The 27,367-nt window shown below is 44.6% G+C and overlaps 1 long non-coding RNA gene across 1 annotated transcript in view; it reads left to right on the top strand.

Moving 5' to 3' along the window:
- The first annotated feature begins 6,023 nt into the window (after nt 1-6,023).
- Nucleotides 6,024-27,367, top strand: part of LOC128340462 (uncharacterized) — a 39,893-nt gene continuing 18,549 nt past the window's right edge. The window contains exon 1 of the long non-coding RNA XR_008313732.1: nt 6,024-6,110. This is a non-coding gene — a long non-coding RNA (uncharacterized LOC128340462). The remainder of the gene's footprint in view (nt 6,111-27,367) is intronic.

Genomic DNA, 27,367 nt, shown 5'->3' with positions numbered 1-27,367 from the left:
AGGCTGAGAGAGAAGCGACTGGCCCAGAGTCACCCAGCTAGTATTATGGCTGAATGGGGATTTGAACTTGGGTCTCCCTGGTCCTAGTCCAGCACTCTAACCATGCTGCCTTATGGGTAACAATACGAGGACAGAAACAAAATGTCTTACTAGGGACTTTCTATTGCCCTCCAGATCAAAAAAGATCTCCCCAAATTGGGTTAGTGGGTGACAAAATGGCAAATACCGCAAGGTTAAAGTGAGTGATTCATATTGGGGGTAAAGAACCCAACTTCACATATATGCTGATGCGATCTGAGCTGCCTGTGACTGATCGACAAGAGGAAGCACTTTTTCACACAGCACATAATTAATCTATGGAATTATTTGCCATAGGATGTGGTGATGGCCACTAGTTTGGATGGCTTTAAAAGGGGCTAAGACAAATTCATGGAGGACAGGTCAATCAATGGCTAGTAGTCTGGTGGCTATAGGCCACCTCCAGCCTCAGAAACAAAATGCCTCTAAATACCAGTTGCGGGGAGGCAACAGCAAGAGAGAGTCCTTGCCTATGGGCTTCCCAGAGGCATCTGGTGGGCCACTGTGTGAAATAGGATGCTGGACTAGATAGGCCTTGGGCCTGGTCCAGCAGGGCTTTTCTTATGAAGAGCTCCAAAAGGATCTCTCCAAACTGAATGAGTGGGCAACAAAATGGCATATGTGGTTCAGTGTAACCAAATGTAAAGTGATGCATATCAGGGCAAAAAAAGCCAACTTCATACATACACTGATGTGGTTTGAGCTGTTAGTGACTGACCAGGAGAGAGATCTTCGGGTTGTGGTGGACAGCTCGTTGAAACTGTTGATTCAGTGTGTGGCAGCTGTGAAAATGGCAAATTTCATGCTAGGGATCAATAGGAAGGAGATTGGAAATAAAATGCTAATATTATAATGCTCTATTACAGATCAGTTATGCAGCCACATTTGGAGTACTGCATGCAGTTCAGGTCACCATATCATAAGAAGGACATTGTAGAACTGGAAAAGATACAGAAGAGGGCAACCAAGACGATCAGGGGCCTGGAGCACCTTCCTTATGAGGTGCTCTATAGCATCTGGGGCCTTTTAGTTTGGAAAAGAGGCAACTACGGGAAGACATGATCAAGGTGTATAAAATTATGCATGGAGAGAGAGAGTAGACAGAGAGAAATTTTTCTACCTCTCTCACAACACTAGAACCAGGGGTCATCCCATGAAACTGAAGGCCGGAGATTTTAGGAACAAAAAAGGAAGTACTTTTTCACACAGCATGGAATTCATCTATGGAATTCTCTGCCGTGGGATGTGGTGATGGCCACTAGCTTGGATGGCTTTAAAGGGGCTTGGAGAAATACATGGTGGACAGGTCTATCAATGGCTACTAGTCTGGTGGCTATAGGCCACCTCCAGCCTCAGAGGTAAGATGCCTCTAAATACCAGTTGCATGGGAGTAACAGTAGGAGAGAGGGCATGCCCTCCCTTCCTGCTTCTGGGCTTCCCAGAGGCAACTGGTGAGCCACTGTGTGAAACAGGATGCTGAACTAGATAGGCCTTGGGCCTGATCCAGCGGGGCTGTTCTTATGGAGGATATAATGGGATGGTGCATGCTGTTCTGTTCATCAGTGGAAGAGCAGGGAGTGAGGATGGTGCCTGGGTTAGAGGAAGGACTGGAATGCTGCTTCGTTCCCAGCTCTCCTCTCAACCGTATAGTTTCACTTGTTTCTTTATTTCTTGCATAATTTGCTACATATTATTAATCTTTCAATATATTTTATCAACTTTAATAGTTCCATCTGCTATCAAAACTAAAAAAAGAAACGGTAGAACAAAATATATACTATTTTTCTCCTATGCCTACAGATGTATTTTAAAGATACCTTTTGTAATTACTAGCTGTCATCCAGACTAGCCCAGTGCTGCTGCCAAAGAGGCTGACATCCAGATGAATGCTGTGCCATCACGTGAGGCGGGGGCAGGGGGGGAAGACAATTTTCCATAATCGCCCTTTCTCTCCACTCATTGTGCATCAAGAAAATATGCCTCTGAGGGCTGCACAGCCTTCAGAAATGTTATGTTCAGTACAGCAGAAGTACAGTGGACTTCAGAAGCAAAGGAGAAAATAAAAAAATGCTCTACCCCCACACACAACAGTGCAGCATTAGTCTGGATGTCAGCCACTATACTTCTTTTTGTTGTTGCTTTGCATTATAAAATACAGCAGATCAGCTAACTATATAAGCAATCAGCAACAAGTTTGTACATTGCTTATGTACAATGACCACATGACCAGACTATTCATGTGGTTTGAAGTGGAGGAGCAAGGAGAAGGATAGTAATACATCAGTTGCAGTGCATAGTATTGCAATTTAATACTGTATTTTATTCATTCATTCATTCATTCATTCATTCATCCATTCATTCATTAAACCTCTATACCGCCCAAACTTTCATCTCTGGGCAGTTAACATAAAAACAATTAAAACACATATAAAAGTTAAAACAATGCAACAATTTAAAAACAACTATAAAATTAAAAACAGACAATTTTTAAAAGCTGGGAAAGCTTGGGTGAAAAGATGGGTTTTCAGGTGTTTTTTAAAAATTTGCAGAGATGGGGAGGATTGTATCTCAGCAGGGAGCGCATTCCACAATCTCGGGGCAGCGACCAAGAAGGCCCGTCTCTGTGTAGCCACCAGATGTGTTGGTGGTAACTGGATACGGACCTCCTCAGATCACCTCAATGGGCGGTGTGGGTCATAGTGAAGAAGACGCTATTACAGTTTACAAAAATGCAAATTATTAATCTTTGGTCTTCCAGCTTATTACCACACAGTTAATATGGTTACTCCAGGAAGGGAACATGATGAGGGGGTATGTATATGAGGGAAGGCAAAGGCTCCTGGGGTCTGGCCCGCTGTGACCAAGGATGCTCTTGTGATGGCTCACCCTGGCAAAGCAGTCCATGGAGACCAAACCACACTCCCATGGGCAGCCCCATGTCAGCTTGCTGTCTCATGAGAGGGCCAGTCTATTGGGGGAGGACCTTTGGCTCAAAAACCTTTGGTCTTATTTTGGACTGAACACTCATGAGTTGAGCCATCCAAACAGGGGGGCACTTGAGTTCTTTCCGGTTAATAATAGAACTTTTGCACAGAGACCCCCTCCTTTCCATGGTAGCCTTTGATGCACCCAAAGGAGAATTTGATGCTCCATGTGTCTGGGCGTTGCCGGCTGGGAAGACTGGAGAAACACCAGGACCAGGGACAGATCTTACACTCTGTCCGGCTATGCGCCTCTTCTCCAGCCTGACCCAGTCTGATGGAGCACTTGTAGACCTGGCAGTGGAGATGGAGAGGAAGTTTAGTTTCATGCGGTTCCTCCTCCATCCCTGGCTGTCCATTCTGGCCTCTCTGGTTCTCAGTATTCACCACCAGCCTCCTTCTCATTCTTGGCCAGCCCTTTATAAGCCTCTCTACATGATATGCACTGCCTGTCCCCAGTTATGGGGCCAACTTACCTCTTTATTCCCCTCCCACTGATTTCTCATCTGCCTTCCCTCCTCCTCCTCCTCCTCCTCCTCCTCCTCCTCCTCCATCCTCCCATTCGGACCCTCTCCTTTCGGGAGGTGCGCTGTCAATGTCATCTCCACGTGCCTCCCTGCCAGCCCTCTCAGGGTTCGGCATACTCGCTGCCATCTTCATGGCCGGCACCTGGGGCTGCCGCAACCTGCTGGGGCTCAGCGGGAAGCTCCCTCGCCCTTCCGCTGATCTCCCTCTGCCTCCTCCCAGCTGCAGCCTGTTCTCACCTCTGTGGCCGGCCTCATGGTCACATCTTCAGAGGTAAGGCCATCCGGCAGGATTGTACACACTCATTCAAATTTATCGGGTTTGGACCAGCATTATGGCATATGCAGCTCTGTTGCCCTGGGGAATCGGAGGAGAGGGGAGCCCCAGTGTCCTAAGGAGAGTGGGGTCGCCATGCCAGGCAAAAATAATAATGCATATATCCCGCTGGGTGACTGGACTGGCAGAGGGCCTGCTTGGACTGCTTCCTTGTGGCAGTCACCAAGACTGGGAGAGTTGTTGCCAGGGTACCCATCTCCATGGTTTGCTTCTGTGAAGCAACCAGACTAGACAGTATCTACAATGTGGCCTGCCTGCACATCTCTGTGGCCTAACACTCTCGTAAGGGAGTGGTTTGTGGGAGAAGGGCTTTCATTAAACATTATTAGCCATTCAGCCTGATCCCACTTTCCCCCCAGATGGTTCTCCTCATTAATTGTGAATGAGTTTCCCCATGGCCTTCCCTTTTCATGAGAGAGTGGTCCACTCAGTAGCAGCATCCATCATCATCACACATGTAGAATCAGTCTTTTCACTGGAGGCAGTGCTGGTCCTGCTGCAAGGCTCTTCTCATGAATAAGCCTAGGAACCACCCACATTACCCCAAGGGGCTGGGGCCCCCTTCCCCAACATCATTGTACAAAAATAGACCTGAGCCATTCAAGAATCCCTGGGTGGAAGCAAGTGCTCAGAGAGGCGGCCAGCGAGAAGTGCCACAGACATGGAAGAGGCACGATCTTGGGCTGCCTTCTCCAAGAAAATAGTTCCAGAAACAGCACGAAACCGTGGTTATGACCGCATCCATATCCAGACATAACACTGCCGCTGCAAAACCTCTGGTTGGGGCAGTCAAACTCACTACAAACTGAAGGTTCAAGTTGGAGTTTGGCAAGGGAAACCACAGTGCAGGTCACTTTTGCCGCAAAATTGCAAAATCATGCATTTGGGCGTACACAGATGCCAATTCCTGCCTTATTTAACTATGGTTTCATGTTACATGCAAATGCGGCCATCTGTTCGCCAAGATCCTTATTAGTTCCAGTCAATTTATTCCAATGTGCCAAACCTTCTATGTGATAAAATGTGATTGCTAATTATTATTATTTCTATTGAAATAGCAAAACCTTTTAAAGTTATTGTGAAGTGTTTCAAGAGAAACCTATCTCTAAATGAATTCAGAGGCAAATGTGTTTTCTTTTGAATGTAATTCAATTCATAGGTTCAAAAATATGACTTTTTAAAGATGTTATGTTTTTGTTTAGGAATTCTAGATCTGAGACCTTTGTCTATGATTTTATCCCAGATTAGATACCAAATACAGATGGGGAGGGGATGTTTTCACAGGATTATTTCAGGCTTTGTTATCAACATTCTGGCAGTAAGCATATTAACACCATCTTAATATTGTTGGAACTAACTTGCCCATTCATGTTCAGAAGCACTTTCCTAGGAAACAATGTCCCACTTGTTTCCAGATCTTTCTGAATTATCCTTCCACTCCGAATTAGAATTGTTTTCATTCCCTACAGTCTCACCAACATGTAAGAAATCTATAATCCATAATACATCAAGAGTGCTACCTATCACTCCAACATTTTTTTAAACTACAAACATCATAATATTATAAGATGTTTAGCCAAGCTGTCCAGTGAATTTGAATTATATTTAGATGCTGCTCTCATTTTCATGGGCCAGAATGAGTTTTTATTTCTGGCCACTTCCTTGTCTTTGGTTTATTCAGTTAAGTGTCTGTTGATTTTGCATCTCAGTGGATTAATTATTTTCAACTCCATATACTGAGTTAGGCCAATTAATTATCTAGGCCAGTGCCCATCCTGACTAGGAATTTCCCTGATCCGTTGATGTTTCTTTTCACACATGAGGCTCTTCTTGCCTTGGTCAGCTTGTAATGCAAATAGCCAGAATGAAAATTTGCATTCCCAGTGCCTCCCTTTCACTATGGCCGCATTTGTGCATAACGCAGAACCACAGGTCTGCCCCCCACCACCGGGCCTGGTGTGGTTACCTGTCCACATTTGGACATAACTGGCAGGACCCCAGCTACAGTCAGGGAGACTGCAGAGAGGACGGGGAACTGGCTGTGTTGACTTCCTTCTGGAACAAAGGACAGACAATCCCACAGCCAATCACAGCCGGAGCAGGGGAGGAGCTTCCTCTCTCAACTCTGGTTAGAGCTCACTGGGGCTGCAGTTCAGCATTCAGACGAAAAATGGCACCTTGAAACCTCAGGTAGGGCCTGGTTCCTTTAAAAAGCAGGAAGGCAGGACTTTATGGGCTCCTCTGCTGCCTCATCGCTTTTCTGGGCATCACTGTTCAAAAGGCCACACACGGCTGCAGTGCTGCTCCCAGCAGCTTGCACGTGACATCAGCATGCACATGGCCACTGCGCAGGGGAGGGTGGTTCATCTGAATCTCCCCTCAACACGAGATTTTAATACAATGTGAAAGTAACATTAAAGATTATTAGATGATGGTCCATGGGGAGAGTGCGTTTTAAATAGACAGAGTATTAAAGAGACAGGGACAAACCAGCCCTGTATGGGTACTGTCAGTTGTCCTAGATCCTTCTCTAATTTCAAGTAGGTAAAGTGTGCCGTCAAGTCCGTGTCAACTCCTGGTGACCCCAGAGCCCTGTGGTTGTCTTTGGTAGAATACAGGAGGGGTTTACTATTGCCTCCTCCTGCACAGTATGTTATGATGCCTTTCAGTACCTTCCTATATCTCTGTTGCCTGATATAGGTGTTTCCCATAGTCTGGGAAACACGAGCAGGGATTCGAACTGCCAATCTCTGGCTGCTAGTCAAGTCATTTCCCTGCTGCACCATTAGGTGGATCTCTAATTTAGGACAAGTTTATTTATTTTATGATATTTTTAATCATGACTTAGAAATTGCTTGAATTCCATCTCTTTTCAACACATCTGGGGTGTATTTATAGAAACATTAACCATTAAAGAATGACAGAGATATCTAAACTTGTAATTAGAAAATCTTTTTAAAATGGACACAGAAACTCATAGGGATGTGCATGGTCTGGAGCAGTCCGGACCAGGACGGAAGGGGGGCCTTTCTTTTAGGGTGGGGAGGGCTTGCTTACCCCTCCCGCCTCTTTGCCCCCGCCAGAGGCCGTATTATACCTAGTAAATGGGGCGCTGGAAACCAGCCGCCCCTGCCGCCCCCCCCCCCCCGCGAGCGGATTAGGGACAAAAATTAGCAAAGTACTGCCGCCCTCCCGCCCTCCCGCCCCCCGCCCCCCCGAGTGCTCACCACATTGTTGCTAAAAAAAAGAGAGGAGCCCGCCGAACAGAGCTCCTCTTTCGGCAAAGTCTGTGAAACAACTGAGGGCTGGGGCGCGCGTGTGCGATACGACTTCTAAAGGAACTCCCGTCGGAGGCCCGGTCTACCCGGCCTTGTCCCACCGGGTAGACCGGGCCTCCGGCGGAAGTTCCTTTAGAAGTCGTATCACGCACGCGCGCCCCAGGCCTCAGTTGTTTCACAGACTTTGCCAAGAGAGGAGCTCTGTTCGGTGGGCTCCTCTCTTTTTTTTAGCAACAATGCGGTGAGCATTCAAGGGGGGGGCGGGGGACGGCAGTACTTTGCTAAATTTTGTCCCTAATCCGCTCGCGGCGGGGGCGGCTGGTTTCCAACACCCCATTTACTAGGTATAATACGGCCTCTGGCAGGGGCAAAGAGGTGGGAGGGGTAAGCAAGCCCTCCCCGCCCTTAAAGGGGGACCCCCCACCCGGACCCGGACCGGCCAAGTCCGAACTGGTCTGGAGGTTCAGAGGCCTTTAGTATGGCCTCCAGACCGGTTCGGACACACCCCTAGAAACTCACCCTTACGTTGCATGCATCCATGAAACCTATATTAGGTTTTCAGACATGAGAGCAATTTAAAGGAATAGTATTTATACAGAGCAAGATCCTTCCTCATGTGGGTTCAATGCCCAGAGGAATTTCCACAGAGTATCTCCCTAACCCTCCCTTGCTGGCATGTGTGCACAGTCACTTAGTATGTTGGACCATTATGGGGACTGGGGAGTTTGTGCATGTCTCCCATATTCCCATCCAGCCCATCCACCTCCACTTCATCAAGGAATGGGTGCTGTGGTATTCTTGGTTATCCATTCATGTATAGACGCTGCACTGTGCACAGAATATTCACATTTTGCATTGCTGTTTTATTATCTATCTTAAAGATTTCTATCCTGCACCTTCATAAAAAAGTCCCCATATAAATGTGTTTTGTCATGTCCAATTTAGCATTCAGTTGAAATAAGAAATCCATCTTTATGCGAGAAAGATCTGTGAGCAGGAGCTGCTAATGGCTCTTTCTTGCAAATCTGTGTTGTTTTCCTTTCGGGGGGCGGGGCAGGGGGACATATCGTGGAGTGAATGCCAGTGGAGATTAATCTCCTGGATTCATTTTGCAAGCTAGTTGTGTTGTCAGTTTTGTTGTTGCTTTTCATAATCACCTGATCATCATTAGATATTGTTGGCTTAAGCAGCAGCTGGATGTAGCCCAATGAGACTGTGATCTACTGCTCTGTCCCCAGTACTCTTTGTAGTTCCACGGAAAGCAAGTCGGATTTTGTTTCTGCAAATAAAACTGGTGAATGCAGTAAGATCCACATTTGTCATCAATTATGAGATGAAATATCTAGCCATAATGCAGCATTCTTGGTTTCATTAGGTGGTGTGTCGGGAAATAATGATGCTGATATCCTAGCTAGCTTCTTCCTCCATCTCCTGCACAGAGGCTAGATAGGATTAAAGAGGTGAGCCAGAAAATGGCAGGAAATGAAGAATAAGGGGGTTTGATTCACTTCAGTTAAACTGATGGATAGAGCCAGTCTGAGGCACTAGAAATGGGTGGGGGGGAACTAATTTCCTTCTGTCCCGCATTACAGTAAATTTGTTGCAGAAGTGAGATGGAAGCCCAAGGTTTACCCTGGTGCTCTTCTTGATATGATTCAGTTATATGATGCCCTATAATTGTCACATTATTATGCTTTTCGTTTAATATTACATGCAGCAAATGACTGTTGAATCATTCTCAGCCTGAGTCAAATGCACTTCTAATAAATTAAATTCCTCCACACTTGTCTGCTCATTCTCCCAAAGAATCCTTAAGACTTCAGCTAAACTAAACATGTGCCTTAAAATAAATGGATAGACCAGGATAATTCTGCAAAAGTAATTCAGGCTAAGCTGAAAATATGTACCACAGAAATGTGACCAAATGTTTCAACCCAAGAAGCTGGGTCACAAATTTTCCTTCCTGACACAGCAGTCTTGTTTCCCCTCTCTCATTCTTTGCTCTCCTTTGATTCTATTAAAATTGATCTCCTTCTTCTTCTTCTTCTTCTTCTTCTTCTTCCCTTGATAGGCCTGTAGTATTTGAGTTCTGAAAACTTGTATTCAAACTACAAACATAATTCTGCCAGGGGCTGGTTCCTCGGGGTCTCAGGGCAGAATGGGTGTTTACTTTGTCTTTAGAGCTTTGGCTTTTTGTCATGAGAAGTGTCTTGGCTCCTGAAGTGGGAAGTGCTTTAGATCTCCAGCTATTCCATGGCAACTTTATAGTTTTTCGTTTCCTGTACAATTTATCCCCTTGGTATCTTAAGGGCTTTAAAATATTGAATATTCAAGTTTCTTCTGCGCATTTCCTGAGATCAGAAAGACTAGCTCAGTGTACAGAAATTTATTCACTTATTAGTCCAAAGCAAATATATTGAAGAGTAAATGGAAAATATATATGTTCCCCCTTTACCCATAAAGATTAATCAGCATCCTTAATTAATCAAGCAATGACAACTCCCCCACACCAAAACTTTAAATTCTTTATGAAACAGAGGGAATGGGTTCCAGATGCTGTAGGTCAGGGGTTCTCAAACATGGGTCCCTGTATGTTGCAGGACTACAATTCCCATTATCCCACTGTGGCTGGGGATGATGGGAGCTGTAGTCCAACAACATATGAGGACCCAAATTTGAGAACCCTTGCAGTAGGCTGAATCATGGCAAGTTGGAGCCTGTCTTGATCTCCTTGTCCCAGGAGAGGTACAGCCTCATGAAATAAAGAAAGCCCAAAGCTTTCTACTATGAAGGGATTCAAGGCAAATTGCAGTATGGTGGGGTGGGGGGGATACTGAATATTTCTTTAATAAATCTTCCTTTATTGTTTATTTAACTCATTTGTATACTATCCAAAACATTTGTCTCTGGGAAGTTTATAACAAAACAATACAAATTAAAACAAAATTTAAAATGTTAAAACATTAAGCATTATTAGCTTCCTTTCTTTAGAAATTGGACTATATCAAAACCTTATTCACTGCTCTGCATTTATCCGTTTGAGATTTTTCTAAAGTAAATTGTTGCAAGTACTGGAATGCAAATGGAATAATTCCATGGACTGCATCTTATGCCAGACATTTCGGGTCTCTTGTTATCTAGTCTGACACTTCTATTCTATTAGACCAAGGATCTACCACCAGAAGTTGAGCAAGCATGGCTTTGCTTTGATAATGCTGCCCCATCGTGGTATGAGAAGAGAAATGCTAAAGTGGGCCCTTTAAATATTGTGCTGCAGTAATTTATAGGTTTCCTAGTTTTCCCCCCAATGATGTTATTCATACATCATCATTTGTATCACCTGTTCATGCCTGCCAGATACTGAAATAGTTTCCTTTTATCCTTTTAACCAGCTCTGCCTTTCCCTCCAGAGCTGGAAAAAAACTAAGAAGTTGTAGGAAACTTCCAGCTGCTTCCAAATCACCACAAAAGTATAATGAAAACAAAGAAATACTCAAGATTTTGAGACTGACATAATCACATGGATGGGGGTGGATAGGGATTGTGCATTTTGTTCCCACTGCTGACTCTCATGCCTTCATCTGATTGTTTGTATAAAGCAATGTACATACAACATATATGTGCTGCTATATAATCACTTTCCACACAATCAGAAACCTTGCAAAATAAGGAGTACAGATCACATGGAGAATCTATGTGTTTATAACATGTGTGTACGTAGTCTCTGTAAAGACAATTACATGAATGGATAGAGGTTGAGGGGGGGAGGGACAGTGGGGGGTGATCCCAATTTTCCCCTACTGCCCCATGTTCACTGAATATCTCAGAAGGGCTCTAATGTCACAGCATTTCATTCGCAAGAGTGCTATGGAGACCTGCAAGATTTGTATGTATTTCATATTGAAGAAATCAATAACAAGCAATAACCACAAAGCATATCTCTGTAATGTTTTGCCAGGCAGCTTTATGGATCTCAGTGGTAGCCTCAGCCAAAACCTCCTGAAAGGGGCTGGGCAGACTCCAGCCTCTCTAAGAGGGGCTGAAACCTATCATTTTTTGGCAGTCCCCCTAAGCTCAAAACACTCTTTGTATTATTCAGCATATAATTCTTATTTTCCAAATTCTATGAGTACTGGCAAAATGGACTCTGGACACTGGGTGGCATGAAAACTTCTACAGTATACTTTGATCACAACTTTTCATGTTGTTACTGTCCAGTACAGTTCAGTCCTTCTGATTTAAAGACAGATATGTCCAGTAGCATGGCCTGTGCTTTACAGGCATGGGAAGGCATGGGAGCTAAGTGAAAATACCACATGCCCATGTTTGTTGGATATATCATGCCACAAGTCAGGAATATCATAGCAAATACTAGAGAAATCATACTCCGTCTTATATATATCCTCTATAATAAAAGCCTTGAGCGTGATCCCGTGTCCTTTTCCGGCCCGTGTCTTTCTCGGCCATTCTGGGCATGCGCAGAGCGCATGCCCAGAATGTCCGAGAAAGATACGGCCACCCAGACACGGGCGGCCATGTTGAGCGACAGCAGGGGGACCGGGAGGACAGAGGCGGCAGCGGGAGAACTGGGAGGGCTGAGGCGGCAGTGGGGGAACCAGGAGAGCAGAGGCGGCAGCAGGGAACAAAAAAAAATGGCGGGGAGAAAAGAGTAAAAAGACAGGCCCGCGGGGGGACCGGGAGAGCAGAAACGGCAATGGCGGGAGTAAAAAACTGAAGCAGCGGGGAGATTAGAGCGGGGAGAACAGACCGGCCCGACCAGCAGCGGAAACATAATGGCGACAAAAAAATTAGAGATTAGAGCGCAAAAGAAAGAGAGGCGGGGACCGGGAAGGGCAGAGGCGACAGCAGCGGAACCAGCCTGAATGAGGAGCAGCGGAGACCAGGGGAAGGCAGAGACGGCAGCGACGGAACCAGCCCTGCCGCAAAAACAAACAATTACAAGCAGAAACCAGCGAGGGCAGAGGCGGCAGCGGCGGGACCAGCCCTGCTGCTAAAACGAATAAGAAGCATGGACCGGGGAGGCCAGTGACAGCAGAGGCGGGTGGGTAATAATTGACAGCGACGCCAGGTCCGGACGGTTGCAAGGAACACACACACAAAAAGTTTGCATTAAGCACTACACCCCCCGCCCGCCAAAACAGCAACTTGAGTGTGACGGAACTCAAGACAGCACACATGGGGCCCCATCCTGGCACTGAGCAGACCTGATATGTTGAACTGTATATACTGCTTTTCAAATAAAGTTATCAAAGTGGCTTACGCAGGAAAATAGAACAAGACGCCATAATAAAACGAAAATGGTTCCTGTCCCAAAGGCACAATTTAAGAAGCAACACAACAGCCTCTGAGAGGGATGCTGTGGTGGGCTGAAGAGGGACAGTTGCTCTCCCCTTGCTAAACAAACGCATTTGTTTTATTTAGAGCGTACACAGTGTTCACACTGAGATCTGCTTCGCTTTAGCGCAGCAAAGTGGCTGCTGCACGTGTCCTCAGGTTCTGCTGAGAAAGGTGATGCTGGAAGGCTCTTTCCTGTTTCTCTTGCAGCAACCTGCACAGCTGCCCCCCAAGATGTTATGGATAATAAGGCCACTGCCCTTATCAAATGTATACATTTGAATGCTGCATGCAAGTGTCACAAACCTACAGCGGCTGCCCTTTCTGTTCCATAACATTTTGGTCCCTCCCCTTTGTATCCATATGCAAGCAGTCCTCAACTTAAAAAAACCCGGCTGACAAACATTGCTGACAAACAGCAACCCCCCCCCAAGCCTAAATCCATACCATAAGACTGAGGAGAATGTCCCAGATCAAACCAGCAACAGCAAATTCAGTCTGACGGGAGGAGGGAGTGTCCAAAAGAACTCTATCCCCTCACCTCTCAACTGAGGCTTTTGTGGTGAGAAGTAGCGCTGCCCCCCTCCCATGTTTAATTTTGCTATGTTGCGTTGGTTTTTTTTAAAAAAAATAATTCTGTCCTGCATTTTTAAAAAGCTAAAGTAGTTATTCTAGCAGACTTAAGTACAAAAAGTGCATGGTACAATGGGCAGGTCTGCATGGTCTGCCAAAAAGTAAGTTGGAGGGAAGCGAAGAAAGATACCTCCTCAGCATTACGTTCAAGGGACTGAGGGAGGAAGGCAAAGACAGAGAGAGAGAGGGGGGGGGGAAGGAGGGAGGGAGGGAGGGAGACAGGACAATAGAAAGATGGAAAGAAGGAAAGAAGGAAGGAGAGAAAAGAGAGAGAAGGGAAGGAAAAGGACAAAAGAAACAAGGAGGGAGGGATGGAAAGTAGGAAAGAGAGAAGTAAGGAAAGAAGGAAGAAGAAAGAAAAAGGAGAAAGGAATGAGGGAGAAGGACAAAAAAAAAGACAGAGGGGAGGGAGGAGCAGCCAGCCCCAAAGAGCGAGCCCATTAAAGAAAGAAAAGAGGAAAAGAGAAAGAAAACAGAAAGATGGGAGTGAGAAGAGGTGGAAGAAAGGAAGGAAAGGAGAGAGAGGGAGAGAGAAGGAAGGAAGGAAAGGAAACAGAGGAAGAGGGAGAGAAAAGGAAGGAGTGAAAGAGAGAGAGAGAAAAAGAAAAAGAAAAAAGGAAAGGAGGGTGAAAGAGAGAGGGAGAAGGAATAAAGGAAACAACAAAAAAAAAGGGACTAGCGCCCATTATTTTAACGGGCTTAAAAATACTAGTTATATATAGATAGGAAAAACGGATAGAGATCAAAAGTCTTTGGATGAGACATTGACATGGACTGGAACCTAACAAAAGTACATCTGTATTTTGGAACTTCCTTCCAAATGAAATCCATCAGGTCTTCCTAGTCAGAGCGTATAGACTGTTAGTGGAGATGTTTCTTTTATAACCAAGCTTCCTGTGGCCTCTAAGCTTGATGACTTTTTAAAGTATGCTGCTGCTATCTTTTTTTTTAATGTTATGAACTTGAGTAGATGTTAATTTCTATTTATTTTATTTATTTGTTTGTTTGCTTGTTTGTTTCACTCCCCACTCCCCCACTCACCAGGCCTACACTCTGAAAACCAGGCCCTGTTCAGTGGGTATATTGACAATATGAACTGGGGAAGCAGCTTTGAAAGGAAAGCTCTGCACTCTTGAACCACACCCTGTTCTGAGGGTATACTGATAATATGAACTGGGGAAACAGCTCTGAAAGGCAAGCTCTGCACTCATAATCCAGACCTTATTGTGTGGTTATATTGATAATATTAATGGGAGAAACAGCCCTGAAAGGCAAAGCCCGTGCTCTAAAACCAGGCCCTATTCTGCAGGGACTACAATATAAACTGAAGAAATAGCTCTGAAGCAAAGTCAGTGCTCTTTCTCATGAAACCATACTCTGTAGGGATTATAATATTAATCTGAGAATAGCTTTGAAAAGCGAATGCTCTCTCAAATGAAATCAGACTCTATTCTGCAGGGAATATGAGCTGGAGAAATAGCTCTGAAAAGCAAAGTCTGTGCTCTCAAAGGAAATCAGATCCTATTCTGTATAAACTGAAGAAAACTTTGAAAAGCGAAGTCTGTGAAATCAGACCCTATAGGGGCTAAACCGGAGAAGATATCAATGAAAAGCAAATGTACTTTCAAATGAAATGTGATGCTGTTCTGCAAGGAATATAGGAGAAATAACTCTGAAAAGCAAGGTCACCGCTCTCTCAAAAGAAATAGGGGCCAGAAAACTGAAGAAATCAAGCAACAGCTCTCTGCCTTCTCAGAGTCTTCACACGCTCAAACGCAGTGCATCTTGTGAGCAAGGGTTTTATAGGGCCAGACCTGGCCTCTGAGGAGGAGACTCTGGGCTGCCAATTGCCGGAGCTTCCTCCTCCTCCTTCCTCTTTCCTCCCTGCTCCAACTCCATCTGAGCCTGAGATCGTGGATCTCATCAGAAGTCTTGCAAGAGGGGATTTTGGACTCTCGTGAGACTTTGGCAAATGGACCTGGAGGGGGGAGGAGGAGGAGGAGGCCTGGCCAGAGGTGAAGGTGGAAGGGAGGAGGAGGCCGGGGAAAACGGGTTTTTTATGGTTCCCATGAGGCCGGGAACCAAAACAAAAAACAGGAGAAATGGGGGAGGTGGCAAGGGATGACAGATGCTTTGTTCTGGCCAGCAGCCACAAATTAGTAGCAAACAATAAAAACTCCAAAATAGTTATTCCATGTGTGCTTTATCCTCATAATTTTTTATAATGTTATCTGATCACATCAAGTCTCCCTCACTTCACCTGCTGATGCTTTTTATGATAATGGCAAGATCAATAAATACTTTTGAAAGCAGAAGCTAAAGCAGGCTAAAAGATTTGACATTTTCTGGCTCTGAGTGTCCCTTTTCCACAACTCAAATAAGTAAATGCTCTAGTCTGAGGTTTTTCTCCTACTATGCTTATGATTGACAACACATCCAATGAATTTTTTAAAACTGTTTTTTAATCCTGATTGTGTTCATCACAAACTAACACTTAGATTGCCTTTAATGGGTCGTGTAGAAATTCAAATAAGTAAACATGCTTTAAGCAGTCTATTCATGGTCATAATTTGTCATAATCTGTACTATATGTATTGCTATAATAGGCAGACACAAAATAAAAACCTTATAAGACATTACACATATGGAAGGGGAATTCAGGAGCACAGAAGAATACAGAAGTAGTTGTGAAGGAAAGACAAAAGGAAAAAATGAGTTTTCCATAATTTATTGAAAAGAGAGCAGAAAGCCACTCTCTACCCCTTTCCCTGCATTAGCAGGTATATGGGATAAGTGGGGGACGGAGTTGTGGGCCCGGCCCGAGAGACGGGCATGTGGGCTGCCATTTTAGTTCCCCAGCACATGACACCGGTGGACCAATCACGTGCAAGGAGCAGCTGAATAAGCAGTCGGCTCCTTTGCTCTGTCTTTCAGTTGCTCTATGAGCAAGAACCCTCCTGTCCACCCCTGGACTCAGTGAGGGATATTCTGGTTCTCACTGGGGACAAGTAGGAATTTGTTTGGTCTCAACTGATTGGCTAATGTTGGGGCCTTTTTTGCCTACTTCTCACTGATTTAATTGGCAGTCCCTGGGCTTAATTGGTCACTTCACAGATGATTGCAGGTCAAGGTAGGTTAATTTACATTAGTGTTGGGCTGGAGGACAGTTATGGTGAGTGGGAATACGGAGGAAGGCTTGGTGATCTCGTGACTCTCAGCCTGGATCTGTTCCTACTTGAATGCATACTAGCGAACACCGCTCAGTGCCTCGCGACCTGAGTTGAGGTGGACTGGCATGAATCTCCTCGACGGGGGTAACCTCGTGGTAGAGAAGACGTTCGGACTGGGTACCAAGTCAAATCAAAGTTTGGTCCTTCGCCCTCCTGTGGGCACACCGCCTATGTGAGATTGTCCCACATAGGGGATACCCACACTTTAATTAAGATTCCTCATTGCAGGTTTTGTAAATATTCAATAAAGTGACCCTATTTTTTTCCAGCTACGCATGCCCTGTTTTTTCCAGCTATGCGTGCCCTATTTGGGCCTGGGTTTGCAAGTCAATTATACTGTGATGGGAGAGCATTTCAGACTTCTAAGAAACACAGGAAAGTTGGGGGTTTGGCAGTAGGTTAGTAGTGGATAAACAAAGAGAGATAGCAAAAAAGAGATAGTCCATAGTAAGGAAATAAACCTCTATTATTTTTATGTGGGTATTTCAGTACTCGTCAACAAATGACTAAAGGATCATGTAAAGTTTTATTAGATGTTAGGATAAGACATACAGTCAGCACAGCTCTGTCTTTTGCTCCTCTCTTCCTGGTAATTTTCAGCACAACATATGACATCATCACACATGATATCACCACATGACATCACATGACATCTGGTGAGAATTCCCCTTTACAACTAAAGGGGGATTCCCTAACATAAGGCAGGGGGTGAGCAACATTATCTTTAATTTAAAGCCTGTGGTGGTGGCAAGTCTTTGGGGCCGGTGGCGGGGGCTCCTCCAAGCCCCCCACTAGCCTCCCAAATGACAGCCCGGGCCAGCTGCAGCCCAGCTTTGGCCTCTGCACACATAAAGAGACAATTTCTGTGACCTCCATGAATCCTCAGAGGCCATTTACATCACCACATGATTTGTGTAGTGATGCAAATGGCCTCTGCGCATGCGCAGAGGTCACAAAAATGGCCTTCACACATGCACAGAGGTTCAAACTGGGCTGCAGCTGGCCCAGGCTATCATTTGGGAGGCCATCGGGGGTTCACCTCCTGAGATTCTCCACCAACACTGCCACCATGGTCTTTAAATTGAAGGTAATTTTGCTCCCCACCCCCCACACCTTATGTTTGAGAATTCCCCTTTATTTGTAAAGATGAATCTTCACCAGATTCCCCTTTACAAGTATACCTGAATAGGTCCACAAACTGGTTCTTAAGATCAAGGGACAGTGGTCTGGTTTGAACTCTGGGCACCCAAACCGGGCCGGTTCAATGTCAAGCCGAGCTTGAATTGAACTGGCTCACAATGCCTACTCCAAGTCTCTCAAAAGATCCAATTTCATCCTTAGAGACTTAGCCGTCTCTAAGGTATGGGATCCAACTTGCTCTCTTCTTTCTCCCTAAGGGAGTGGGGCGTTTATTAGATTTGTGTTTGGCACAAAAAATACTTTCTCAAACCATCATTCATAATACTGAATAAAAAACGTATTCTTAGGTTATTATTAAAACAAAGCTGATACAGTATGTGTATTTTATCTAACAGATGTTATTTTATCTCCCAGGGTAAAAAAGTGGTGAGGGTGAGAAGCTTGCAGAAACATGCAGCTACATTTTCTGATTTTGATTTTTAGTTTAATTTCTTTTAAAAACCCAATTATCTCAGGACAATGATAATGACACTTGGTGAATGTAGAAGCTTTTAAGGGTATGTGAAGCCCAAGAGATCTGTAGTCAAAAAACACAAGAGCATTCCTGGTCTACACTAACAAGCAGGTTTGGTGCCCTTTCCAGTCACAGAATGATCCATGTACCCTAATCAGCCATGGAAATTCCAAACATCTTTTTCTGATTAAAGAGTGACACCTTAATATTTGGGTTAATGATTATTTAGCAAAGTGCCAAGGAAGCTACCACTCCAGTTACAGAGTGCAGATTAGTTGTTGCAGCTATTTAAGGAACACGCATGGAGATCACTGTAGAGTCTGAACTAAATTACATTTGAGATAGGAGAGACCTATCCTATCTATCAGCTACTTAATGAATAGTTAGGGATTGAGAGAGAGAGAGAGAGAGAGAGAGAGAGAGAGAGAGAGATATCTCCATCTTCTCTCTCAGAGGAAAGGAAGAGGACTGACTCACTACAGGAGTCAAAGCAGGGGTCATAGAGTACAGGGAAGTAGGGACAGGTAAAGAGACCCAATACCCCTAGTGGTCATTAGGATAGTCGGTGCAAAAGGTCAATGCACTGGAACTCCATATTCAACACGTAATTCATTACCTTCTTCTTGCTTCATGCTAGTTCAAACATAAGTCTATCAAGGGAAGCAGCCCAAGACACTTTGATCCCTGAAGTACTAGGGCACCAAATGCTGTCCCCTTTTTTCCTCACATAAACACACTTATTCTCTGCCACTTTACCTGGCTGTTCCTCCTGTGCTGCCTCTGCTGGGTGAGATGCCCACAGAGGCGTAACTATAGGGGGGGCAGGGGGGGCACATGCCCCGGGCGCCATCTTTTCTGGTCACGTGGGGGGGCGCCGCCATGACAAAAAATTGTTTTTCTAATTTTTTTTTAAATTGTTAATACAAATGTTTCCTGCTCAGTGCAGCAGCGCTGCAGCAGTCAAGGGAGCGCATTAGCACCCCCTCCCCCACGAGCGGTCCCTTCCGCGCCGCCCCCATTGCTTTGCTGGCACCTGGCGGCCAGTCAGTGGCCTGGCTTGGTGGGGGCGCTTGTGAGGAAAAACCCAAGTATAATGTAGTATGTTGGGGGCGCGGGGGGGCGCCATTTCAGTGCTTGCCCCAGGCGCCGTTTTCCCTAGTTACGCCTCTGGATGCCCACCTCTTCTTCCCCAGCTCGGGCAGTATGAAGAGAGTGCCACAACCCTCCTTTGCTTCTCACCATCCTGGTAGCACACAGCTATCCATCCTCTCCCTGCCACCTCTGTAGCAAGCCAACTCTGGAGGAAGCAGAAGAGAAGGCAGGGAGAGGGGAGGGATTTCTGCCCACAAAGTTCAGCTACCTATACCACCATATGGGTGGAGTCACACCACCCACAGAGCTGGGTTCCCTAGAGTGGTGCTGGTAGCTCTATGGTGCTTCCACTGGCAGCACAGGTGAGCAAGTAGGAGGGCCAATGGCTCCAAATCCATCACACCTCCAAATATGCTGCCTGAAGCAACTCACTGCACCTTGCTGCATTTAAATGACTGGCTTGAGGACTGTAGCCACAGAAATATAGTAGAATCATTTACAAATAATACTACATGAAAATTGGCAAGCAGACTATACTCACAGAAGCCGTATATACCTGCAGATGAGCCTATATGCATGGAATGCTAGAAATGTAGGTATGAATATGTGATTGGTACCCTATGTTTTGCATTGTTTATGTCTACATGTATTGGTCCCTATGCAAGCTTCTCTACAAGTGCATATGGGGGAACAATGAGAGGGCAGAGCCAGTGAATACAATTATGTGTGTATGCTGGCTCCACCCATGGTGCATGTGCGTCCCTACCCCCATATATTAAATGCCTCAATCAGTTGAGAGTCTATTGAGATGTGGAGGCTCCTAATTCCAGCTGTTAGGACCAAGAGTAAAGATCATTATGTATATACAGTATAATGGCATAAAAACTTTACAAGGGTGTATACTTCATAAGGGGTATAATTATACTGACTTTTTTTTTAGAATTGAAGAGTTTTATACCTGTTTTATTTGATTTATTTCTTATAGTAGTAGTAGAAGTGTATTTAGCTCTCTTAATAGATGCTTGTTTTGTTATAGCTTTGCCCTTGGTTCTCGTGTATCTCTCTCTCTCTCTCTCTCTCTCTCTCTCTCTCTCTCTCACACACATGCCTTCCTCGCTAATTGACCAATTAGCAGATTGAGTGGAAGAGTTATTTTACAAAGTTTCCTGTAATTATGTCGATAGACATGAAATTCAATCTGAAAGTTCGGTTTAGCAAAAAAGTGTTTAGCAAGTCATTAGTTCAATGAAAACTCTGAGTCTGCCAGCACTCACATTGTCAAATTGAATTAAATGAAACAGTGCCCTGCCTTGCTACTGAAAATCCATCAGAACTGCTTGTTTACATGGTAATCCACTGATATTAATGTTCATCAACCAACATCCCTAACATTTTTTTAGTCTTCTGTCTTAATGTTTATTTGGGCAAGTTTGTTCTAAAGTGAATAAATCGAATTAATTAATTAATTAATTAAATAATAACATGGCTTTCTAAACAATGTAATAGTAGGGTTGTGCACAAAACTGGATTTGCCGGTTCAGCTTGAATCCAACCCAGATTCAAGCTGACCTGGCCCAGTTGACCTGGCCCAGTTGGTTTTGGCCCAGTTGAGGTGGACCCAGCTCAAGTCACCTCAAATGGCTTACCAGTATAGGGATAGGGAGGATTTGCTAAGTATAAAGCAGGTGGGAGGGGAGTAAATAGGTATTTACAAGTACGAGCCATGGCTGTGGTGGCGACCACAGGGGGATGAAGGTGGCAGTGGCGTGGTCATGCAAATGGCCTCTGCACATGCATGGAGGTCAGTAAAATGGTCCCTGCATGTGCGCAGATGCCCAAACGGGGCCACCGCCGGCCCCGGGCTACTCAGGGGAAAGATAGCAGAGATGGTCTCCCCACCTCCCTGGCCCTGCAGCTGCCGCAGCCACAACTAATACTTGTAAGTACATATTTACTCCCCTCCCATCCCCTCTATACTTAGCAAAGCCCTCCCCACCTGAACTGGTAAAGGGATTCCCCTTTACCAGTATAGTCCTGGAATCCTCACTGGGTTCCCCTTTACCAATAGAGCTCTGAGCTGGCTCGGTTCGAATGGGGCCCAGTTCTTCGCGAACTCGGCCCAGTTCTTCTCGAACTCGGACCAGCAAAGGCTGGTCCAGTTTGACCCCGAACCTGTCAAGCCCAGCTCAAACCAAGCTGGCTCGCACACCCCTTTATAATAGCAATTAAGAAAATTATTAAGTGCTGAAGTAATTTCAAGAGGCTTTAGGCTATATTTATATTTATTTGTTTATTTATTTATTTTTACTTCTTGTAATCCAGCCAAAGCTAAGACTACAATCCTAAGTAAACTTTCTACAGAGTAAAGTACCATTAAACTCAACTGGATTTACTTCTAAGTAAGCACGTGTGGGATCACATTGCACATTTCATTCATTTCTGTGGGCAAGTGAATGCAGGGGCAGCTCTCCCATGAGGCCACGTAGGTAATGGCCTCCTGTGGCAAGTGCACCACATAATGGCAAGTGCAGACCCCCACCCTACCCCCTGCTGCAGGTGTGACTCCACCTGTCTGCTGAAGTCTGCTGTTGCCACCACCCCTGTTGTCCTCCTTTCTTCACCCACATGGCCCCCACCCCACCCCACCCCACCACCCAAACCTCAGACCAGAGCCCAGTGGTGACACCAACCCTGTTCCCCTTGCCAGCATCACCTTCTGAGGCACTGTAGCAGGTAGCCTGCATCCAGCTTCACTGACTGTTAACACTGTCAGTGTGCTGCTGCATTAGCACCAAAGTTGTCTGCTTTGTCTCCTCCCTAAATGGAGAAGATCCAGACTACTTGTGAAAAGCTGTATTGCAACCAAAATGTTACCACAAGTGGTATTCAAAGCAGACTTGGGAGTTCATTCTCAGATAATACATCTGAGAAATTCTGAAGGAAGCCCAATGAGTTTTGATGCTTACATTTCTGAGTTTCCCATATCCCTATATATTGTGAGAACTGACTCTTATATTTTCTCATATAATAAGAAACATACAGCAAGTGAGCCAAGGGTACAGTATTATCTCTTTTTAGAAAAAAATTACAGGTGCAGTGTCATTATAGATCTTGCTGAAACGAATCATATGCCAGAGCAGATAAAGCACTGCATAATTACTCTAGCACATTGTTTTTTGTATAATATATATCATTTGTATAATATAAACCACAACGTAAGTCTCAGTCCTGCTAGCAACTTCACAGCACATACACACCAAAAAGTGTGCATTGCTACTTACTGGGAAATGGTTATCCTGGATGCCATAGGCATAGAAATAGATCTTCATACATTGTAATAGTGATAGAACTGAAAGTACATAAAAGTACCGTACATAAAAACCAACATTTTCCTCACCACGTAACATGATCCTCAATATAATTCAGATACATTCCTGCCTTGACAGAAAATTCTTTGAACCAAGAGAAATGAATAATTTTGTCCAAATACTTTAACATTATTTATCATCCACTTCTTGGCAATGATAGTATGCGAATGACAGAAATATGCTAGAAAAATTGATGTTGCATATAGAACAGAAGAATTCCATACTGATAAGTAGATAATTTCCAAAGGTCTTAACTGGAAAACATGGCATTAACAGGGCAAGAGATAAACTGAAAGTTTGTGTTCTACATATTGTCTGTGTAGGATGTATGATTATGGTGTATAATCAAAGCATTCCTCCATTTATTATTGCTTAAGGTAGGCGTCCTCAGACTAGGGGAGGAGTTGTGGGACTACAGCTCCCATGCCTTTCAGCCAGTGTGCCTGGGGATGATGAGAGCTGCAGTTCCCCCACATCCAGGGACCCAAGTTTGAGAACCCCTATCTCAAGGCAAGAGCATTCTCCTTTTTCCTAGACCAGCTTCACTCCCTTTCACCTTTGTAACTGTAAAGAAAGAGCAAGTGTTATTTATTATATCCCACCTTTCTTTTTCAACAGAAAGCCTCAGTGGCTAACAAAATAAATATAAAATACAAGTGGGTCAGATCAGAAGGGTTGTAACTCTCCCTCCCAGCTTTCTCTTCTGCAGGGCTGTTGATGGCGTTCCAAGAGGCCAGGTGGCTGTTAGGCCAAATAAGACAATCTTCTGCAGAGAGGTTAGCTTTTGATGGAGGCAGGGAAGGGAAATATCTTACTGTATTTACCTGAATCCAATCCTATATTTCCCCCAAGTTCTTTGATATTATAAACCAGGGGATCATCTTAAATTCAGAGTCTTCTTTCTTTTAGGTAAATATAACCAGTATTTAACCTCTGTTTTTAAAGGGGCTTGTCTTAAAATCGGAGTTGTCTTGTATTCGGGTAAATATGGTAATTCTCTCATGTCCATTCCTCTGCTGGTGGGAGGGCCAACCCACATGTTACCGTAACTATGTCTTTGCACTTTATCTATCAAATACTGGCCGACATTCTGTGCAGTGGAATGTCAGCATTACGGACCTGCCAGGGCGGCTGCAGAATGTGAAAGGAAGCCCCTACAGTGTAACTTGACAGGGCAGCTGCAAAATTGTTTAAAACAGCTTCCAAGCAGTCACGCACTGCTGCACAACTGCCCAGAAGCAGGTTGAAGTCATCCCACAGCTGCCCTGCCAGGATACACTGCGGAGGATGCCTTTCACATTCCACAGCAGCCCTAGCGGGTCCCTAATGCTGACATGCCACTGCGCAGAATGTCAGCCACTGCCAGATCCTAAACACCAGTGAAAGTGATCTTTCAACACTGTGTGATAAACAATACCATTGCATATCAGCTCTCAAATACGACATAAGATCAAATAGCATTGCATGCCAGATATCAAAACTGACAAGAGTGAAATGCCAGTGTTTTGATTTGTTTTGTTTTGTTTTTTTCAAATAAGCTGCCAAAGCAGTCCAGGCTCTGCAAAAGATAATCACTCAAAAGTTCTGAATAAAAACAGCTGGAAAACAGCTTGCCTACCATTACAGATCTTCAACTGCAATGAGTAGCCACTGGGAATACTGAATATGTTCTTGGACACACACACACAGTTCAGAGTGGGCAATGGTGAGGACCAGCACGCAGACTTTCAATGGCAGATGCACAAAGGTTTCTTGATATGGAAGTTGTTTTCTGAAGGTAGAATACTATTGTCTATTATTATTCCTGTGCATACCATAGCATGTCAACTGTCAAATCCTGCAAAATATCAATTCTCATCTATCGACTATTGAATCAAATATTATTGATTGCCAAAAGCAGGTGAATTTGGACAATATTCAAGATTTCTGGGAATACTAACCATCAACATTCTGAAAGGAGAATTTTGAGGAGAGATTTGGGGAGCAATCACTTCCCTTCTAGTTATGTCTGCTGATGGCCAATTGTCATAAGAATGAGAAGAGCAATTTGTCACTGCAATATAATATAATGGAAGATTTTTGTCAGTGAAATATATCACCATCATGGCCTGCTTATCAGCTTCCCCTTGTCTGGTTACTGAAAGGGAAAAAGTGCTAACTTAGATGACCCACTGATGTGATCCTTACAAATATTCCACTTCTTGTATAAACACTATACTATGTATAAGGTTCCAGTCTAAAATGTTTCTCTATTACTTCATCCATCAAGAAAACAAAGTTTTGTTTGTTTGTTTGTTTGTTTACTATACCACCTGACTCCAAAGGCTCTAGAAGGTTCACAAAAGTAAATACAATAAAAGCAGAATAAAACAACCATTAAAATGACAATTTAAAACATTCACAAATTACTAAAAGCCAGGCTAAAAAGATGTGTCTTAAGGACTTTTTTAAAGGCAGGTAAAGATGTTGAATCACGAACGACTATAGGGAGCATATTCCAGAGCCCAGGAGCGACTACAGAGAAGGCCTGCTCCCAAGTCACCGTCAGGCGATCTGGTGGCATCCGGAGACAGACCTCAGTGGGGATCATGCAGTGGGGATCATGCAGAAGAAGGCGCTCTCCCAGGTAACTCGGTTCTATGCCGTTTAGGGCTTTAAAGGTAATCACCAGCACTTTGTATTTTGCCCGGAAAACTATTGGCAGCCAATGTAATTGTTTTAAAACAGGCATAATATGGTCTAAGAAACCCTGGAGACCAATCTAGCCAATGCATTTTGTAGTTTCCAAACTACATAAAGGCAGCCCCAGAGAGCACATTGTAGTAGGGTTGTGTGTGTTATTGTTTTTCTGTTTTGTTTTTGGCCTGAATCCAAAACACCCCCATTTTGTTCTGTGTTCAAAACCAGCCAATCTGAAACACCCCAATTTTGTTCTTTGTTCAAAACTGCAAAATCCAAATCTGAAATGTTTTGGATTTTAAAACACAGCCATGGGGTGGGGGTGGTAGTGCCCAATGGGTGGAACCTAAATTTCAGAGGAATTGGGCAAAGGGCTGATTTTTGGTGAATTTTTGAAATTTTTCCACGTGTCTTTAAGGTTCTTCCCCATAGGGAATTATGGAAGTTTCAGCAGCTCCATAACTGCACTTGGGGGGCACTGGGGTGGCCCAGAGTGAATGGTGGTGTAGAGCACATAGGGTGCCAACCACTTCCATGGGTTGCTAACCCATGGGGTACTGGGTTCTGTTGTTTCTGAGATGTTTTGAGTGTAGATTCTCTGGTAGCATATGAGAGTGGATTCATGGCTTGTCATTGAAAATCTCATTTGCTACCAGAGAATCTACACTCAGAACACCTCAGAAACAACAGAACCCAGCACCTCATGGGTTAGCAACTTATGGGGGTGGTTGGCACCCTATGTGCACTGCACCACCACTCACTCTGGGCCACCCGGGTGCCCCCCAAGTGGAGTTATGGGGCTGCTGAAACCTCCATTTTTCCCTATGGGGAAAATCTTAAAGATGCATAAACTTCAATAAATCACAAATAATCAGCCCTTTGCCCAATTCCTTTGGAATCTGGGTTGTGTCAGCCTGGCAGGCACCCACTGGGGCACTACCACCCAACCCACTCTTCTGCCCCTGAATCCATTCCCAGGCTGGCATGCAGGAACCATAGCAGGCTTGCAGGCTGGGCTCAGGCTGGGGACAAGGCAGGCATAGGCAATGGCATGGCATCATGACAACCTGAGGCATGCAATGCTGCAAACTAGTTCTCTTTCTCTCTTCAGTGAGGCAGAAAGGCAGAATGGTGACTACTAACTTGCTGAATGAATTGAAAACCCCTCCTTGAACTCCCCCCAACCTTGCCCCTTCTTCGACCCTTCCCCTGGCCAATCTGGGGTCATTAAAGAGTGGCAAGAGGCAAAAGAGCCAATGGGGAACAAGGAGGGAATCATTAGCAGGTCAGCCCATGCTTTAGGTCAGAAGCCTGGAAGGCCAGGAAATTCAAAGAGATGTCAAACACAAAATGGAGACTGACTCAGAGATCATCACAAAATGGAGGCCCGAACCAACAAATTATTTTGTAGCTGAAACAGGGACGTTTTGTTTTATATACAAAACTTTTGGATCTGGAAAATGGGTGTTTTGTTTTGTCTACAAAACACCCAAAATGGGCTGTTTGGGGTACAAAACCTTTTGTATCCGAAATGTTTTGCACATCCTTACATTGTAGTAGTCAAGCCTAGAGGTTACCAGAGATTGCACCACAGTTCTTAGATCTTTATCTTCAAGGAATGGACACAGCTGTTGTATCAACCAAAGTTGACAGAAAGCACTCTTGGCTATAACCTCAACCTGAGAAACCAGAGGGAGACCTGGGTCCAGAAGCACTCCCAAGCTAAGTACCTGTTCCTTCAGGGGGAGTGCAACCCCATCCAGAACAGGAATATCTATCATGTCCCTCAGAGTATGACCCCTTACCATGAGTACCTCCGACGTGTTTGGATTCAGTTTCAGTTTATTATCCCTCATCCAGTCCATTACTGCCTGTAGGCAGGCCTTGGTGGGGTGGGGGTGGGGGTGGGGTTATGCCATTTCCTGATTATGAAGTCATGGAGAAATAGATTTGGGTGTCGTCAGAGTATTGATAACACCCTGCTCCAAATCTCCTGATGATCTCATCCAGCGGTTTCATTTAGATGTTTAAAAGCATCAGAAATAGGATGGAGCCCTGACACCATACAATAGCTCTCGTTTCAGAGAGCAACAATCTCCTAGCAACACCATCTGGAATCTACCTGAGAGATAGGAACGGAACCACTGTTTATTATGAA

This window comes from Hemicordylus capensis, chromosome 1 (genome assembly GCF_027244095.1).
Source record: "Hemicordylus capensis ecotype Gifberg chromosome 1, rHemCap1.1.pri, whole genome shotgun sequence".
Taxonomy (NCBI): domain Eukaryota; kingdom Metazoa; phylum Chordata; class Lepidosauria; order Squamata; family Cordylidae; genus Hemicordylus; species Hemicordylus capensis.
The sequence above is the reverse complement of the archived record's forward strand: the minus strand, read 5'-3'. Positions and strand labels throughout refer to the sequence as shown.